Source organism: Vigna umbellata, chromosome 3 (assembly GCF_029865625.1).
Source record: "Vigna umbellata cultivar VRB3 chromosome 3, Vumbellata_1.0, whole genome shotgun sequence".
NCBI classification, from domain to species: Eukaryota; Viridiplantae; Streptophyta; class Magnoliopsida; order Fabales; family Fabaceae; genus Vigna; species Vigna umbellata.
Genome location: NC_142167.1, coordinates 5222954 through 5236178, shown reverse-complemented (window position 1 = coordinate 5236178; position 13225 = coordinate 5222954). Strand labels below are relative to the sequence as shown.

At 31.0% G+C, this 13225-nt stretch overlaps 1 pseudogene; it reads right to left on the bottom strand.

The window, feature by feature from the left end:
* Positions 1-12235: 12235 nt before the first annotated feature.
* On the bottom strand, positions 12236-13021 carry LOC124844207 (cysteine-rich receptor-like protein kinase 29 pseudogene; annotated as a pseudogene).
* Positions 13022-13225: the final 204 nt, after the last annotated feature.

Here is a 13225-nt window from a genome sequence, read left to right as displayed (position 1 = left end):
GAGTTTTTCGTGCAAAAGAGTTAAACATGTGCTCTTGGTTACATAAACTTTCATACAACTTATATAATTATTATTAATTAAAAGTATACGTGACTGTCTTCCATTAGAATTCGAAGTCAAAGTCGAAAAAACAAACCATAATAGAGGCATTTCAATGGGAATGAGAAAATAGTTTATTTCAGTAAGTAATTTATTAATGAAAGGATTAGATTTGACTTTTACAACTACTATAACATGTATCCTTGAATAATGAAAATGCGAAACTATTATTTTCGTAAATTTTAGTTATATATTCCTAAAAATACCATAAAGAAAAATAGTTAATTAAGAACATTTCAAATTAATATGAAAGTAAATGTTTGCGAAAAAGAAAATTGAAAAACAGTAAAAATATAAAATCGGAAAGACGAGATTACATAGTAGCAATTGTACTTTCATTAACCATATATATATATATATATATATATATATATATATATATATATATATATATATATATATATATATATATATATATATATATATATATATTTTACACTAAAAATAGTATCCAAAACACTTTATTTATAGACCCGTGATATCTATTCCAAAATTAATGTGGTAACACGTCTTACTTTCTTATTCTATGTGAATTATTTATAATATATATATACATGCATATATATATATATATATATATATATATATATATATATATATATATATATATATATAATGAATTTATGTTTTTGAAGACAATTTTACTCTTTTTGATAACTGCATACCACTATTTTTTGTACTTTGTAATATCTCTCTTAATTTATTTAATTTTATCCAAATACCTTGATAATTGCCTTTTTTTTCATTTCTATATTCTCATGGAGCTTCTTCAAAAATATGTTTGATCGATTTTATTTAATGAGTTGACCAACTTTACTTTATGTAACCTAAATCAATTTTTTTTTTCTAAAAAAATAGCATGTTTGACTTCTTTGATCCTTTCATGGAATGTAGTACCATATATATAAAGTTTAGTGTAAGAATTCCTTCCCCGAAGTGACTTCATATGAAACTAAAATACTTTCATATGAGTGTGAAGATTGGAAAAGAAAAATGGATTCACATGCATATGCCATGAAAAGTCAGACTTGTTTATAAGAATAATAGACGAGCATAAGAGAGTTTTCAACCTTTTCACATTATTGCATGAAAAACCAAGGTTGGAAAATTAATTGAAAATTAATTGAAAACGTAGTGAGATAATTAATAGTGATGGTGTCCTACAAGCTGGAAATTTGCTTAAATAGGTAAACGAAAGAAGGCAGCGCCGTTACTGATGTCCATTATTTGACCAAAAAAGTACTTTGGCTCAGCTGGCCATCACCAACATCTACGTTTTTGGAAGGTGAAATTTGGCTACCAAATTTAGGCACCTTTCAATATCAAATGAATTGGCATTTGTTTCTTTCACAATCTAAAAAGGAAAATGTTGGCACCTTATAAATAGGTTTCATTAAAAGTTATTCTATAAATTTCAGTATTTATAATTGAGTTTTTATACTAAGGTTATTATATTTTATTTACTTGTTAATACATGTTAAGAATGAAGAAGTTTTATAAATATTATGCTTAATGTAAAATAGTAAGTTATTGTTTTTGTATCGTACCATGGGAGGCCCACGGTTAACAATCAACATCGTTCAGTCCATCCACTCAGGTCAAATATTGGACTGCAATTGGACCAGTGCTTAAGCTATTGTTGGACCAACAATCCAGCCGATGATAAAATAATCAAAGAATATCTAATTAAAGATATTGATAAAGCAGGTTATAAACAACCAACTGGATTTTCAGGTAATATGTTTATATCTTATTCTGTTTATATTTTATTCGGCTTGTATCAGTTCAGGATTCATGAGATAAATTATAAATACAAAGCCAGAGTCGAAAGCCAGGTACATTCCACTTACGATTCGACTCACACTTCTAAATACTCAATAGTGATAATCATTCACTAAATATTCAACTAAGAGCCGAGACTTTTCAAATCACACGCCTAACTTGAGCGTCAGAGTATCTTTTGCAAGTACATCCCCCCTCCTGGAGCACGGAGGCAACCGATCGGTCAAGATCGACGCGACCGAACGACCAAACTAAAGAAAAGCGAGCGGCTCAAGCGATCCAAGCGTTCGGAGACGCAGAAGACACGTCAGCAAAGGTTCGTCTCTCGGTCCTGTAAAATCCTACGGAAACATTTTTTGTTTTCATTAAAAAAATGTTAGATAAGAAGGAACTAACATGTTGTGACAACAATATAATCTCTTAATTGTTAGAGGTGATAACATATAAGTCCCAGTGGACCATGATGATTTCATTATCCCTAACTCTTTCAATGAAAACAATAAAAATAATATAATTTTATATTAATTATAAAACTTTATATTTCTTAACACAAGAAGATAGGTAAACAAGATGACAAGATAAGATAACAATAATGCCACCAAATTAATGAAACAATTAAATAATAGAAACTCATTTAAAAAATATATAACTTTTAACATTTCAATAAAACAAACAAATTTAATAGGAACTTAATAGACATTATTCAAATTTATGAAAAACTTAAAAATAATTAAGTATATATATAAATAAAGAATGTGATAGTAAGTTATAAGTATAAAGAATGAGGTAATAAGTTATCCGCATATAATTTCTTGGTATAGTTTGTTGAATATTCATTCTAGAATCAAATGGGTGTATATTTGCAAATTTGTGTCAAATTTGTTAAAATATTTTTACTTGTTACCATTATGAGAGAATTAGTTAAATCCAATATTTTATATCAACATTATATTTGATATTTCTTTTTGAAAAAAAAAATTGGTACATGTATGTTAATAAGATTATTGATTAAGGAAATTATTGCAATTCATAATTAAGGTAGAATTTATTATCCAATAATAAAGAATAATTAAGATGTTGTGTCTTGTTTCTTGGTTTCCAAGATATTAAATAAATATAATAAAGAAACAATATTTTGTGATTGACATGTGAGTATTAACTCAAGTTATCATTTGACAAGTCACTCCTGCGTATATAAATATAAAGTTTGAATGATAAACAAATCACGATTTTAGTTCAATAGAAAAGGTAATATCTTTTGATGTATAGAATGATTATGTTCTCTTAGCTAATTTGTTAGTATGAACACAAACAGTGCTCTTACAAAGCTTTAGGGAACTTGTACTCTTTTCGTCATGGAAAATGATCGCTTTGGTTCTTGTACTCTTCTTTTAATAAAGTCTTTATATAATCTTGATAATAGGTAATTGTTGTAAATCATTTTCTATTCATTAAGTAGATTTCAACTCACTTGAATGTTTCTTGTAGCTATTGTTTGTCGAGCTTTGACATGGAGATATGTTGAAGGTGTTCCATGCTGCACTAAATTATCTTCTTCTTTACGTAATTTTTTTATGATAGTTGGTAGTAATTATTTCTCTAGGTTTCATAGTTTTTTACTTCTTTGAGTGATAAAAACATGCATCATACTGAGCAGATAACATGACCAGAGTTGACATAAAGATGTCTAAAATCTTCAAAGATATTTGAATAGTATTTTGAACTTGAAAATAAATCTTTTGACAACAAGTAATCATATTCAAACTTAAGCTTTAGAATATGCTTCATATGTGTCAACTTGAACTCTTTGTTTGTATATATCAGATAGAGTAGAATTTGATATGACATTTTATCATTTGTCAAATAAAATACACGTAGGATCTTATCAGTGTCTTTTAATCGCAACTATATCATGTTTTTCAAGCCCTAAACTTGTTGTGTTTAAACACCATATCATAACATCCACGGTGTTATAATTTTACTCTAACACAATTCTTTATATTGATTATTTAGGCATTAAATATGTTATTGTTAATTATCATAATCATAGCTTATTAATTTGCCAATAAATCTTTTACCCAACTTTATTATTTTCATTCTCCAAATTTCCTAATATAGATCTTGGTTTACCTAGTTATCACACAAGTTTTGGTGGGTATGTCCTTACTGATTACTTTATTACTTACATAATTTACTACTTTTATCAAAGATTCTCAAGCAAATAGTTATTAAGAAAAGTATTCAAATTTTTAACATAAGAAATAAGTAAAACTTTAATTAAAAATTGGTTTAATTATATTATAAATCTATTTTTAACAACCTTCTTTATATGCACTTTTAAGAGAGAAAGAAAGAAAACAAAATTAATGTATGCATAATTTAAAACTAATTTACATATAAGCTAATTAGTTGTAGAAGCTTCACCATATAAATTTTCTATGAACATACTTCCATTATTGAACACCTTTAATCTTAAATTTCTAAATTTGTATTTGTGGTTAAATTCATTTTTGTAATTGGAATTCACTTAATTGAAAATATTTTGAACTTAATTGTAATTGTTGTTTAATTTTGAATTTTAAGCCTATTGACTTACGTATCTTGTTTGTTGGTATTTGGAGTTGTATGACAAATTTTAGTAATTCTAGTGGCATTGGAAAGCTAAGATAGGGCTTTAATTTATATGCTAAATGATATATTTTAATGATAGAATCAAGAGAAATTTAATCTTAAAGTTAGGCTACAAAATTTGAATAGCAACAATTTTGATTTTGAGTTGTATTGGATAATTGCTAATTAGGGCCAAACCTTTATTTTAATATAATTTAAAGGGGTTGGGTAAACTTTTTGGATGCTTGTGGTTGAAGTTGCAGTGTATTTGATGAATCTAATGTCTTTATTGAAGATTGGAGATGTCCATGAAAGTTTAAATGTGTTTTTAGGGCGTGTTGTGTTGATTAGGATATGTTATATTCTCTTTCCTAATTTGATCTTAAAGTTAAAAAACTTTTCAAAATGAATTAAAGTTCAGCTTAGCTTGGTGTTATGAAGTGTTTTAATTGATTACAAGATATTTTTAATCTCTTAACATGTTTTTATTTGTGTTTGAAATAATTGTAGTAAATATTTTGATGGAGTGAATAATCTTTTCAAATCAATTAGAATCACTTAGAACTATAAAAAATTTTGAGCTTATAGTTAAAACACATTTTTAATAGATTAAATTCTCTTAAGCATTATAAAGACTTTGAAGTCTTCTATTTTAATATGTTACAAGGATGAGTTAATTAAATGAAATTAACATATTAAAATACAGTTTTAATTCATTAAATAAACAGTTTGAAATCTAAATATGATCTCAATCAATAAACTAATTTTAATTTATAGTAAAACTCATTTCACTTGTTATTTTTATTATCTTTCTCTTTTATAAATATTTAAGGAGAATTTTGTCTAAAAGCACTCCATTTGTTCAAGCCAAATTAAACATTTTAAAGACACGTTTTGAAAACTACAAAATAAACCATTTATTTAAATTAAATTAAACTAAAACATACATTTAAATTATAGAAATTGGTTTCTTTCGTTCTTCACCGACGATGTACGAACCTAAGATCACAGATGTTCACTATTATACCAACCTCCAATCACAGTAAACATGTGAAATTGATCATTTGGTAGTTTCATGCTCATCCCATCTTATCCCACTTTCGATCAAATTTTAAAACACCCATTTGCATGTTCCACAAAATTATTTTGGCTTGCTTTCAATGTCTTTGAGTCAATTATTAGACAACTACCAATTATTTCCAGGGGAATCTTTTCAATTATAATCCATGTTCTTGTTTTATTCTCACTATTCATCATATACATTCCCCTTCTTTTTTCTAAAGTCAAGTTCATTCAAATAAAATACTGATTATACTACAAAATACACACAAATAAAAATCATAAAAAACATTTTTTGTCACTAGTACATTTAAGGGATATGGCCTCGGTTATTTTCGGTTATAGACACCGGTTCTATAACCGAGGCATATACAAACGAGGTAAAAAGAGCACGCATTTTGCCTCGGTTTTAGACAGAGTCAAAAGGTTTTGAATTCTGCTTCGGTTTCACAGAGAACCGAGTTAGTAAAGTTTTTTAATTTTTTTTAATCTGAACCGAGATCAATTGTTTGTTTCTCATTTTTATGGTTTCTCGTTGTTGCAACACAGGTCAAGATCTCTGCCAACACAGGTCAAGATCTCTGCCAGAGTCCAAGAAATTTCTAACAATCCTTTCATAAATATTTGCATCTCCAATGTCACCATCCAATTCAATGAAAAACCAAAAAAGCATCAATGGAATGGCACTGGAAATGGCACTGATGTTTCTGGAGTCACAAACAAGGTCACTCCTCCTCCTTGCGAATCGTTGCCAGAGAAAGAGCAACTCCAATGTCCTCTTCCAACCAAAAACAAAAAATCAGAGAAACGGAGAAAGCAGATGGAGGAGACGAGAAACACTATCTAAACGAAAAAAAAAAAAATCAGAGACCAATAACGCAGATCCATTTCGCCACACCTGCAGAGAAACTGAACTAAAAACCAAAAACGCAGATCCAACTCCTAAACGCCACCACGCCGCTGCCGCCGCATCCTCGCCGCTCTGTCATCGTAGCCGCCATCGCAGTACCGTCGCTGCTCTCTCGCCGCCTCGTCGCGGGCTCTCTCGCCGCACCGTCGCGGGCTCTCCCGCCGCACCGTCGCGGGCTCTCTCGCCGCACCGTCACGGGCTCTCTCGCCGCACCGTCGCAGGCTCTCGCCGCACCGTCGCGAGCTCTCTCTTCTTCATGGCCGTGGGCACCGTCTTGGGGTACGTCGCAGGGTCTACAGCGGCCTCCACCTCTGAGCGCCAAAACCCTAAGAGCCAATGTCGTTTTGGCGGATGCGGAGGGAGAAGAGGGTGGTGAGGGAATGGTGGAGTTGAGGGAGATGAGAGTGGAGAAAGGAAGGGTTGTAGGAGAGGAAGGGAGGGAGACGGGAGTGGAGAAAGGAAGGGTTGCAGGAGAGGAAGGGAGGGAGACGGGAGTGGAGAAACGAAGGGTTGCAGGAGAGGAAGAGAAGAGGGAAAGTTTACTTCTGAAATTGGGGAAATGAATTGGGGAAGTGAAGAAAAATACGAAAGGCTATATGCCTCGGTCCCCGCCTCAACCGAGGCATAAATGTGGTTTCGCCCCAGCTCTAACTGAACCGAGGTCATTGGCTCTGATTGGACTTCAAATTTCTGCCTTGTCAGACGAAAAAGTAGACTTTTAGGCATCGGTTTTATAATCAACCGAGTTAAAATTCTTTATACGTTTCGGGTCCCCTTGAACCGAGGCATATAAATTCGCCTAAACTACAAAAATGCCACCGTGTTTTAATAGGCTTCGGTTCCTTCTAAACCGAGACCTATAAGACGAGTTAAAAAGCAGTTTTTTTACTAGTGTGTGAAGAAGATATTAACTCCTTTTTTTACTTTAATATTTTGTAATAAGGAAGTTTGTTTTGTAAGTTACTCCTTTTTTTACTTTAATATTTTGTAATAAGGAAGTTTGTTTTGTAAGTTTCTAGGTATGGTTTGTTTGATTCCTATATATTTTTAATTTTTTTACTAAATTATTTTATATGATAACACTAGTGCAAAATGAGGTTAAGAACGCGGGCCATATGTCTCAGTTTTCAGAAAACCGAAGCATATGTAAAGACGATGACATTTTTGCAATTTTAACGAACTTATACGCCTTAGTTACAGTGGAACCGAAGCATAAAAGCAAAATTACCTTAGTTAAAAGCGAAACCGACGAGGCATAATGTTTTCCCACTTCGCACCTAAAACTGGCTATTCAACTGACAACTTTTAGAAATTGCTCTATTGCCTCGGTTCTCTGACCAACCGAGGTAGAAAAGTTATGTAATTTTCCAATATTTTAGTCTATGTCTAAAAGGGGTTAATCAGATTTCATTTTAAAACCCTTGGCCTTCATCATTGGTTCTTCTTCTTCTTCTCACAGATAACCCCACCATTATTGGTTCTTCTTCTTCATTATTTATGGCTCGTGCAAGGGCAATAGACTCGGGGAGGAGGAGACAACGGTGTGGAGATGGCGCGACCAGGCAACGTTCGTGGTGGTTCGCGGTGGCGCATGGGCCATGAGACGCGGTTTCATCTTTGGGTTCTCTTCTTCCCTTCTTTCTTTTCGGGTTCAGACGCGTTTCGCGTAGGCAGGGGCGGCCGATGCGACTTCGTCTCCGTGGCGTGCCTGTTCGTGGAGGTGGCAGCAGTGGCGTGTCGCGATTTAGAGTTTCGATTTGGGGCTTGACGACACTGTGGGAGGCGCAACTCAGGCACGATCTCGCCTTCGTTGGCGACGGCTGGCGGTGGATCTCGCCTTTGTAAGGTATCGTCCTTAACGTAGCAAAGACGCGACAATGGAGCGACAAGGGCGCGATAATGGTGCGGTGGTGGTGTGGTGAGGGCTTCTACGTTTGGCGGCAATGGTTTCGCGACAAAGGTTTCGCGGCGAGTGATTTTTGGTGATTTGAGTTCTCTGTAACCACTGTCTGCATGCAATTGTGATATTGTCTCTAACCATGTTAGTTTAGTATTAGTAAAAAGGTCGGATTATATTCAAATTAAGAATTCAATTAAGAAAAATAAAATAAAATAAAAGGACCTATTAATGTTTAAAAAAATATGGACACCACTTAAATGATTAAAACGAAAGTTTATGACTCCAAATAAAACATAAACACATTGTTGGATGAACATAAACTACTGAATTTTGAACATGAAGCTGTTCATATATTCTGAACTATCAGGAGCTAAATAGTGTCACTATATATGCATCCATGCTATGCTGTTACTATCAACCAATGCACCAATTGTACAATTTATGATGATCTATGGAGTGTGCAATGAGTCAGTGAGATAAATAGAAGAATCACACACAAAAAAATAGAAAATATTCTTTGTCTGGATGTATTAGCTTCATGACAAAGTACACTAAATGTCTGTGTCGGTTATGTATATTTATATAAACAGAATATTACAGTTATACAGGCTACTGGCTCTTAATATCCAAATATGAGGCTGGATATTATTCACTCATAATAATTAAATTATATAATGTTAGAAGATATTATAAGTTTTTTAAATTTTCTCATTTGTACGTTTCTAATTTTGAACATGCTAAAATTATTATTTTTTTGGAACTTTCAGTACTTTTATTTAGTTAAAAAAATATTGTACCCTATAAAATGAAAATTGTAAGAAAAAAAGTCTTATAATAAATTATGGCATTAATACTATTTCTGTTGTCCTTATAAGTTGAATGATTTTTGTATGTTAGTTTCTGTAAAATAATTCCTTTTCTTTTTTGGGTTTCTTCTAAAAATTAAAATTACTATTAAAAAAATAATGTTATGAACTGAAAAAAAGTGGTTCAAAATTTTACAGAATCAAAATCAGAGGAAAATATTTATAGAAAATAAAATAAAATCAAAGTTCACATATTTTTTAAGAATTAAAAACAATCATTTTAATTCTATAGGAATAAAAGCGAAAACAAATTTACAAGAATCAAAATCCAAAACTAACTTCCTATAAAATAAAAATCCATTAAATTATAAATTATACTAAAACCTAGTGGTGGGAGAGGGGAGTAAGAATAAGGTGAATTGTTGAAAGAGGGTTGGATTCTTACGTGTCACTGCGAGAAATCTGGATAGAGTCATATGAAATACATGTGGATTCCTTTTTTCATGGCACTCCTCTATTTTCACTTTCTCTATATATCTATTATCTATCTATCTATCTATCTATATATATATATATATATATATATATATATATATATATATATATATATATATATATATATATATATATTGAATGAATCTTTAGAAAATATTTTGAAGATGTTAAGATAAATGTATACAAATTTTGGTAGTACCAAATATATAAAGTATACTAAATTGTTTTCAAAAATAATATTTATATATTAATTTAAATATATAAAAACTTGGAGTGTTAAAGCCCTTATAGATTTTTTTTAAGATCCGTTCCTCTCTATATAAATATATATTACATCATTTATGAATTATGAATGAATTGTTGGGAGAGAGACATGAATGAGTAATTGTTTGGTGACTTATATTATATTAGAGAATTGTTTTATTAATAAAATTATAGTATTGTAACTTATGAAACTTTTGTATATAATGAACTAGTATCCTTTCATACAGATTAATTATAGGTAATAGTTGGTATATATTAGGAACTTTAATAATATGCATAAAAGTTGGTATATGAAACTTTTGTACATATGGTAATTGTTACTCACATAAAGTTTGTCTTTTGGGGTTAAAATTTTCTCTTGCTTGAGTTGTTATAATAATAATAATTTATATGAAATTACTCATTTTATAATATATATATATATATATATATATATATATATATATATTAAACATTTGAATATTATCTATTGTTTTTTAAATCTTTTTTGTTAATTAACTCTTAATCATGCAATCATTTTAATTTGTTGGGTACAAACAAAATCCCACATCGGATAAAATAAAAGATGAACTTGAGTTTATATACACATAACATACCTCCATTGATAAGAGACTTTTGAGAATGATATCAAAAACAAATTATGAAGCTTTGATCAAAAGTAGATAATATTTTACTAGTAAAGACATTTATGTGTACGTGTGTCGCAACCTTCCTACAATGAATTAATAACTTTTATTAGGAGAAAATATTCTCTCTATTATACGAATTATTATTTTTATTTATGTTACAATGATGATTACATAATAATATTAAATATACGTAATAGATGACGATAAAGATGTTGGGTAATGATGAAAGGGTGTTTAAATAGGGTTAACATATAATAACACAATTGTTGACGGTTGGAATCTTATTGTATGCATGTAAGCAACAAAAAAGAAATAGGAATCTTGCATGTGAATGATAGTTACAATTGCTGAGATGTGACTGGATTTGGCTCTTTTTGGATATGATCATGTGTAATTTTTCACGGGTTAAAAAACAATTCATCAAAACTTTAGTACTTTATCATCATTGTATAAAACTATCCATCCATCACCATGCTTCACTCAACTTGCTTGTTCATCACAAAAAAATATCTATCAGTAACGTAATTCAATTGATCCTTCTTAAGATTCAAACTTTGGCTTCGAACATACAAATTTTCTAAACGATATTGTAATTATTTTTTCAAAATTAATAAATTGATTGATTTATCAATTTTTAATTAATGAATGTTAATTTTTTTAATCATAATTCACCCATATAAATCATGTCAATTGCTTTTTATTTATCATAGATAAAACAAACAATACATTTATTAAGAAAAAATTTTGTTTTAATAAATTGGTTTTTACTAAAATATTTTAATTGTTTGCAGTAGTTTCTCGTAAAAACTTCTAAAAGAAAAAAAGAATTAAATGCGTTTCTTCACTGGTTAAAACTATAATTTATGCACAAGTTAATTATAAAGTTTAAAATTTAGAGAAAGACACAAAATAACTTTTATACAATAGCTTATCCATACATTATGAATTTATTATTATTTCCTGTTCTCAAAATATACATTTTGTAAAATATAAGCTTAGAGTATAAAATAGACAAGAGAATAAGATAAAATATATTAAAAACAATTTCTTGTAACTTACATTGTATAACTCAAGCGTTCTAAGCAACTCAAAATTATCATTTATTTAGTAGTTTTAAGATGTGAATTTCTGTTTAGAATCCGATTTTAAAAATGTATCTATTGAATCTCAAAGTTGTAAAAATTAGATAAATGAAGTCCTCTCCGTTAAATTGGCTTAAACGGAGTTAAAATATGACTTTTTTTCTTCTCTCTCATCTGTTCTTTCTGCAAGTTTCGACTTTTTCTCTCTCTTCTATTTTCAATCATTCATCTCGATGGCTCTCTTCTGCAACTCCTTCTTCTCTCCCTCTCTTCTGCATCGTCCCTCACATCTTCCTCGTCAATTAATTTTGTGTGCAAAGATCATGCTAGATATTTATGAATGTCTAACGAATAAAGAGGAATTATAGTGAGAAATTATAGTGAGTTTCTAGACTCTCAATGTAAAGACAATAGTTTCAAGATGGAAACATAAAGATTAAATAATGACACAAATTTCAATTTCAGATATTTATTACTACTCTTCAATTTCAAACAATACTACTCCCAACAAATCCACGAAAATTTATTGAATTCACAGTGAGTGCATCATGAATTTCCACTAGCATTAAATTAAAGGGTGATGGCGAAGTGCAAGGGCATCATAGTGATGACACTGGTGCATCTGTGGTGGTAGAAGGTTCATCATATAAGCGAAAGGTTTCATATCTAATATTACAACTGGGTGTTGCAACTCTACCACTTATCTTGCCGCTGCTTGCGATTCTTGAGAAAGCATCAACCAAGCACCGGTTGCAGTCTTGTTGAGACAAGTCAGGAGTGCACTGCGCAACACCATATATGGTGGTTTCTAAATTTGTTGCAGTTGCATTTCCGGCAGCATACTTACGACGAGAGTCACTTGATGCAGCAGCTATGCCTGTTAGATTCTCCACCAAGTTGTCCAACACTTGATTGAACCGGTCCACGTTTGTTGCATTCACTAACATCAACGTATAAAACAAAGGTGAAGTTTCCATGAGGCCAAATATTGAGCGGTTTGAGTAACACAACATGCACTTGTCATACCACCCAATTGCCTCTTTCTGGTTTGGACAAAGCTGTGTGAGGAGGACCGTTGAATTATTTATGCAGTTGCGACATTCATCTGCTTTAACATCTCCTCTGCACAACCCAATGTCGTATGATTTCTCATTGTTTTCGTCGTAGGAGCGGTTGTAGAAGCCATAGTCGATCTGTGTGTTGGAGGTGAGATTGGAAAAAAGGGTGTTGAGGTTGGTGTGATAAGTGTTGTTGGATGTGAAGCTGCCTTTATCACTGAGACAGAAGTAATCTAAGAAACTTGGTTGCGCGCTAGCTTGAGATATGATTATGAAAAGGAGGCAACAAACATAGGAATGCAACCTTGAGGAAACAAAAACAACCATTGTGTTTGCGTTCTTTCAGAGATGAATTTGGTGAGTAAGATTTGTGTTGTTGATACTTGTATAAACAAAATTTGTTTGGCACCTGTATGAAACGAAACTTTATCATAGAATTGGAGGAAGAGGTCACATATGTTTGGCCATGCGTGTTCTTAATGCTTTGAATTGTTCTTGTTCAGACGAGGTGAAATGCTTTAAATTTTGATT